Raw genomic sequence first — 7,500 nt, forward strand, 5'->3', positions numbered from 1 at the left:
ATTAGCTCTCTTCAGCTCTGGAAATTTAGTTTTCAATTCTCTACCGAACATGAGGAAAGCAGGAGTAACTCCTGTGCTTACTTGTGGTGTGCTCCTGTACGCGAGCAGAAACTTATTAAGTTCTCCCCGCCACTCTTTTCCTTCAACGTGAGCCACTTTCAAAGCCTTTAGAAGCGTTCTATTCTGTCTCTCGACGTGCCCATTGGCCTGCGGCCACAGCGGAGGAGATGTCCGGTGTTCTATTCCGTGGTCTGAGAGGAACGTCTTAAACTCCTCGCAGCAAAACTGAGGACCATTGTCGGACTTGAGAGTAAAAGGATATCCATATCTTGAAAATATCTGTGCCAGTACATCTACCACTTTCTTGGACGTGGTCGACCTCATGATTTCCACCTCATAGAATCTGCTGAAATAGTCCACGACTACCAACAAACTTTCTCCCGTCGGAAGAGGACCCATCAAGTCTATGGCTATATCCTGCCAAGGACCGGTAGGTGGTTCCACTCTTTTCATTGGCTCTGGAGGCTGTAACTCCCCTACAACCTGACATCCATGACAAGACTTGCAGACTCGTTCGGCGTCTAGGTCCATTTTTGGCCACCAGACCTTTGTTCTGAGGCGTGCCTTCATCTTTACGATGCCCTGGTGACCCTCATGAGCAAGACGTAGGACCTCTCCCCTTAGAGCCTCCGGTATGACAATTCGAGTGCCACGTAAGACAAGTTTTCCTAGCACGCATAGCTCGTTCCTGACACACAAATACGCAGACATCCTACATTGAGACCAGTCCCCACTTAAAATGTACTGTCTCAGGCTAACCATCTCTGGATCGCTCTCAGACACTTCTTCCACTTGTTTAGCCGAGAGTGCCACTGGTAGGCTTCCTTGAGCGACTGCCATAACAAAGTCAATCTCCTCTCCGCTTGTGTCTTTGGGGTTGACTTGATTAAGCCTCGAAAGTGCGTCGGCAATGTTTGCTTTTCCGGGACGGTAAACGACCTTGTAATCGTAACCCTGTAACCTTAGAACCCATCGTTCTATACGCGCCGATGGTTTAGAGAGCCTGCCAAAAATGCACTCAAGCGGTTTGTGGTCGGTTTCTAGTTCAAACTGGCGTCCGTATACATAAATGTTAAACCTTTCACAGGCCCATACCAGGGCTAATGCCTCTTTTTCCGTCTGGCTGTACCTTCGCTCTACTTCAGTGAGGTTCCTGGACGCATACGAGATTGCTCGCCACTCCCCATCTTGAAGTTGAGTCAACACCGCACCCAAACCGTGTGGACCTGCATCGGCAATGATTCGTGTATTGCAGTCCCCTCTGAAGTATGCAAGTGTGCTGGCCCCTGCAGCAAGCTCTTTTAGCTTCTGAAACGACCTTTCCTGTGCTTCACCCCAAACGAAAGGCTCATTCTTCCTCAGGAGACTCCTAAGCGGCTCTGCTTCTTGCGCGAAGTTGGGGAGAAATTTTGCAGAATACTGCACCAGCTGAACGAATGATCTGACCTCTGCAGCATCTTTCGGAGGACTTGCATTCATAATGGCAGCTACTTTCTCTTCACTGGGCGTAACACCTTGGCTGCTCAGATCGTGACCGTAAAAGGTTAGCTTGGGAAGGCGAAACTGACATTTCGTTCCATTCAGAGTTAATCCTTTTTCTCCCAACCGCTTTAAAACAGTATGCAAATTCCTGTCGTGCTCTTCAATACCACAACCATGTACAATGAGATCATCTGCCAAGTTAGCCACACCCTTACACCCCTGCAAAACATCAGCAACTATTTTCTGGTACTTTTCGGGCGCTGATGTTATTCCAAACATCAAACGTTTGTATCGGTACAAGCCACGGTGTGTAACAAATGTTGTAATATCGCGCGATTTTTCATCCAGTTCCACTTGATGAAAACCCCATTTCAGATCAAGTTTTGAGAACACAGTTGAACCGTTAAGATCATATAACACTTCCTCAAGCGTGGGGATGGGGTGTCTCTCCCTCTCTATTGCCATATTCGCCCTGCGCATGTCCACACAAATCCGGATATCACCGTCTGCCTTTGGGACCACAACCAATGGCGACACCCATTCAGTAGGTTTGTGTGACACCTCTTCGATGATGTCCTTGGCTAACAACTCGTCCAACTTCTCGTCAACCTTGCTTCTCAGTCCAAATGGTAGCCTCCGTACCGGTTGTGCGACAGGTGTGACATCATCTCTTACATGAAGCTTTAGCTGGAAATCCCTCAGCTTCCCAACTCCTGTGAAAACTTCTGCGTACTTCTCACGAATATCAGCACCATTGCCCTCTGTCATTAACGAACATATTTCTTCTTTCATGGGAGCAACCCTCAACACTTCCAATTTCTCCGCTGTGTTCTTTCCCAGTAGAGATCGGCCTGGACCCTTAACAACTGTGAATTCATCAACACACGACTTGCCATTGGCCCCGCACACAATTTCAGACACAAATGTTCCAATCACTTCAATAGGCTCCTTTTGACCATAGGCAAACAACTTTTTGCTTGATTTCTTGGAATCACACTGTACATTCTCTTTCTTCATCGCTTCCCAGGTCGTCTGATCAATCACATTGCACGAAGCGCCAGAATCAATAAGTACTGCACGTAACACAACTCCTCCAACCTTCAAATCAACTTCGCTACCACCTACAAACTCACCAGCTCCCACTGCAAACGCATAGTAATTTTGGGCACCAGTAGCTGAATTTTCTGACACTTGATATGCTCTGCCCCTGGAGGCTTTCCTTTTTTCAGAATCTTGAGAAGGAGCTTTGCGTTCCTTCGTTTTGCAACAAATAGCAAAATGCCCAACCTCCCCACACGAATTACACTTTTGGTTGCGAGCTGGACAATTCCGATCACGTGCGATGTGGTCACTGTAATTACAACGGAAACATCTCATCACCTTTGCACCATGACAACCACCAGAATGTTTACCAGACTTATTTCCTCTACCTCTGCCTTGAGCGGTCTCTTTACCTTTCCCCGTATTTTGAGGTCTGCCGAACGAGACAGCATTCACCTGGCCTGACAAGCTTAACTGATCCATGGCCTTGACCTGCATATTTACTGCCTCATGTACACGAGCTAGGTCTTGCAAATCCTTCAGGGTTGCGTTTGATTTTTCCAGGAACTTACGGTGGAGTCTGGAGTCCCTGCACCTCTCAATAAGCTGATCCCTTATCGCTTCATCAACTTTTTCAAACTCGCAGGTGATCGCTTTCTGTCGCAGCCGACAAACGAACTGATCAACCGACTCACCCGAAGTTTGCTCCATTTGCCTAAACTGATGCCTTTCGAACGGAACATTCAACTGGGGCGAAAAAAAACCATCCAGCAACACCATACTCTCATCGAAAGATACGATATCCGTTCCGGGCACTAACGTGTAGTAGAGTTCCTGCAAGTTCAATCCTCCGGTATGTAACAGCAACGCGGTTTTCTGTTCATCCTTCGTTATCCCTTTAGCCACCAAATACAAATTAAATGAGCGCTTCCACAACTTCCAACGAACGGCGAGAGTGTTCGGGTCTTCCTTCGGGTTGAAGGGAGGAAGACTGGCCACATCAAGAAGAGGAACAAACGCGGTAACTGGCTGTGTTTGTGTTGTCGAAGGTGTACTCGAAGTCGAAGGTGCACTGCTTGTCATTATCCTCCTGACAAAATACTCAGATCCTCTACGCAAATGACGCCCAAAATATCCCCGACCTCACAAAACGAATCGAATCCTCGTCGCCAATGTAAAGATTGCGTATCGATGGCCAACGAATCACACAGATTAAACTAAACACAACAGTAAACTTTACTTCACTCGCATGGCACATAAAAGAGCATGGTTTCACATTTCCCATGGGTCTAAGTAAGCCCGCGATTTCTGTAAACTTCCGGTATGAAAACTAGAGTTATTTCCGGTTAAAAGGTTATCAATACATTACAATACTGACTTATCTCTTTAAGCAAGGTTTCAAATTCAGAAGAAAAAGCAGGTAAATTTCAGGTAGGATGCCGATAAATGCAACCAACAATTATATTAGGTCTACCATTCCCGGAAATAATTTCACACCAGGATGATTCAACCAATGGTATACTAAACTTTAAATCAGGTCGATGAATGGCATTAAGTTTTATCGAGACATATAACCCAGAACCACCAGCCTGTGTTGGTGAGTTGGTGTGAAAGAAATTATAATTGAGGATATCAACATTTGTCACTGTCCGGGTTGATAGTCTCGTTTCAGTAACAGATAAAATATCACGTTTACGGTTAACAGAATGCAGAAACTCACTCAACTGAAAAGAGACAAAATTTTTGGGAGACTTCTGATATTGCAATGAAACATGGAGAGACACTTTGATGTAGTACTATCAAAGAGTTGATTCAGCTGAGTTAAGGCGTAATAATTAAAATGTGGATAATTAAGCATGTTATCAGGATCTTTATCATCAGATTTATCAGGATTTGGAAGCATATTAAAGAGATGTAAATCAGGGACAAAGTTGTAACACCTGTTACCAATCACTGCATTAAATTCAGCATCAGAAAGACTGAAAAATGGCAGGCACCTAGGCACCTACAGTAGTTCGACTCACAAGTACTTGATTTGGCAGCCATTAATCAGGCGGCTTACAAAAATCATCAAACTGCTCAAACGTGGTGAAACAAAAAACAGACGAAAACTCGCTCTCACGAAGATATATCGTTCCGTTAGCTGTCCATAGAAACTTGAAATTGTGCAATTTTCCAAATAGACATTTCCTATAGGCGGTAAGCGATTTATTTATGTGTATCTTACTTCCAGATGGAATACTCTTCCCTATTTCCTCACGAACCGACAGGAGAGCCGAGGTGTTCTTCCCTATCAATTTCGTAAGATTCTTGTACATTTCTTCTCGCTTGTCACGTTGTACGAACTTGACGATAATTCTGTTTTTAACCTTCTTGTATCAGGCAGTCTGTGTGCCGTCGAGATATCCGATTTACACAAATATCAACATCTATGAGAGATCCAACTTCTTGTACCAACTGTTTGGGATTATCCTGGGGAACACGTGGAACCCCAACGATCTCGAGACAATCACGCCGCAAGTAGTGCTGTACATCATCAATGGCTACCTCATTACCATATGTCGAGGCCTCAAGATTTGATATGGTAGTTAACAAATCCTTCCGCAACTTCTCCAATTCTTGTATTTTTTGGTTTGCACCTTAAGTAGCTAACAGCAAATTATCATACTTAGAAGACAGTGACGACTGATTTTTGCTCAATATTTTGACGTTCGTTTACAGTCGCAATCTGCAATTGAAGTTGCACTTTAACCGCCTCAGTTTCAGACTTCATAGCGGGCAAAATTTCTTTTTCCCACACCTCTCTAAAATGTTTTACAGTCAGCTGCTCGTTGTCCTTTACCATACTTCATTAACTAGACGTTCTCCTCGCTTCCTTTCTTACGTAAACATTTAGAAGATCAAGAGCTCTTGAAAACGTGGCCGTACGCCATTATGCTAACAAGAAGATCTCTTAGATCTTATAACTGCGCTTTGAAAATTTATCTCTTTTCTTACCACTATAGTCGCAACGTAGTGCACATTCCAAAGCAGTCCTTGTTGATTCACTGATGACTATAGCCACAAAATCACTTGATCAATCTGTAGTACAACAACTGGCAACAACGACTGCACACGAAGTTATTGCACCATCACTTAGAGCCGAGGTGAAATCTCCGATTGCACCATCAGTCGTACCCGTGTAAAATATGCAATGACGTAATGGTCTTAATTATCTGGAACTTTCTTCGGGATATGTATGGTATGAACGACACGATAATAACACTTTTAACAACTTACGGCTTTCTTTCTTAAAGGTCACGATTAAATTTAATTGGTCTTTTACATGAGTAAAGGGCTAGCAAAGTAGTCACACGAGTGATATAATTCAAGAATTACGTTATCCACAGCCATCTTTAGTACGGTGGTCATTTCCCTACCAATGAAAATTGCAATGTCAACACTTTCCATGGATGACGTAAAGCCTTTTATGTATTCAATACTCGCTTCGAATAAAGCCCTTCAATAACACAAAAAGGAAATATATTTTGTTCTAAATGAAGAGTGGAATATTCATAAAATTTTGCGTACATTAACGTTTTAACAGCTTTTGGCGAACAAGAAGATCTTTTACATCTTATAACCACGCTATGAAAAGTTGCGCTTGGAAGTCCCACTGACTATATGGCCGAGTGGAAGTTTGGTTCAGCTCCGACAAAACGAAAAAAAATAAACAACGTGCAGAGCAATAACCGCGCTCGGCCCATGGCCGCGCGCTTAATGAACATCATAAGTTGCGTGATTGGAAGTCCCACTGACTATACGGCCGAGTGGAAGTTTGGTTCAGCTCTCCGACAAAGCGAAAAAAAAACAAGAAGATCTTACAGATCTTAAAACCGCGCTTTGAAAATTTATCTGTTTTCTTACCACTATAGTCGCAACGTAGTACACATTCCAAAGCAGTCTTTGTTGATTTACTATGACTATAGACACAAAATCACCTGATCAATCTGTAGCACAACGAATGCACAGGAACTTATTGCACTATCACTTATAGCCGAGGTGGAATCTCCGATGACGTAATGGTCTTAATTAATCTGGAACTGTCATCAGGATATGTATGGGTATGAACGATACGATAATAACTCTTTTAACATCTTACAGCTTTCTTTCCTAAAAGTTGCGATTAAATTTAATTGTTTTTTTACACTGACTATGTGGCCGAGTGGAAGTCTGGTTGAGCTCTCCGACAAAAGGAAAAAAATAAACCGATTGCAGAGCAAGAACCCCGCTAGGCCCATGGCCGCGCGGTTAATAAACAACGTGCAGAGCAAGAACCGCGCTCCGCCCATGGCCGCGCGGTTAGTGAGATAATGACTGATTTTGCGCTTTTTGCGATTTTGGAGAAATGCTTCAATCAGAGAGCAACAACGAAAGAAGCTGAAAACCAAATTGATAAAAGGGTAACAATATCAGTCAAGAAAAATATTACAAGAAAAAAATATACACAGCACTAGAAGATATCACTAAGATAATACATAAAAATAAATAAATAAATAAAATAAATAAAAATTAAAGAAGGAGGGCTCAAAAAGCAGAGGTTCAGACTTCAGGATTATGTGGCGCTGAAATCAATAAAGAGAACAAGAAAACACCTACTTAATCCAAGAATACTACTTACGAAAATTGAAGAGGTTATGGCTTGAATAAGACTATGCCCAAATAATCACAAAGTTTTTCTTTATCACTATGTACATCTCCACAAACAGAATGAGCAACAAAGCCAAACACTTTATTCGTTCGTCTAAAATAAATAACACTTACAAGAATCTGCAAAATGCCTTCTGAACTGTAGAAAAAAAAAATCATTTTTCCATTGTTAGGGTTCAACGTAGTTTTCACGGTTATTATGACTTTTGAAAGCTCGCTTGGTTTTGG

At 42.8% G+C, this 7,500-nt stretch overlaps 1 protein-coding gene across 1 annotated transcript in view; it reads left to right on the forward strand.

Annotated features, from left to right (window-relative positions):
• The window catches only part of LOC138028861 (uncharacterized), a 62,387-nt gene that overhangs the window by 41,948 nt on the left and 12,939 nt on the right, over nucleotides 1-7,500 (forward strand). The gene's annotated exons all lie outside the window — the stretch shown is intronic.

The sequence above is a fragment of the Montipora capricornis genome, chromosome 13, assembly GCF_036669925.1.
Source record: "Montipora capricornis isolate CH-2021 chromosome 13, ASM3666992v2, whole genome shotgun sequence".
Classification (NCBI taxonomy): Eukaryota; Metazoa; Cnidaria; class Anthozoa; order Scleractinia; family Acroporidae; genus Montipora; species Montipora capricornis.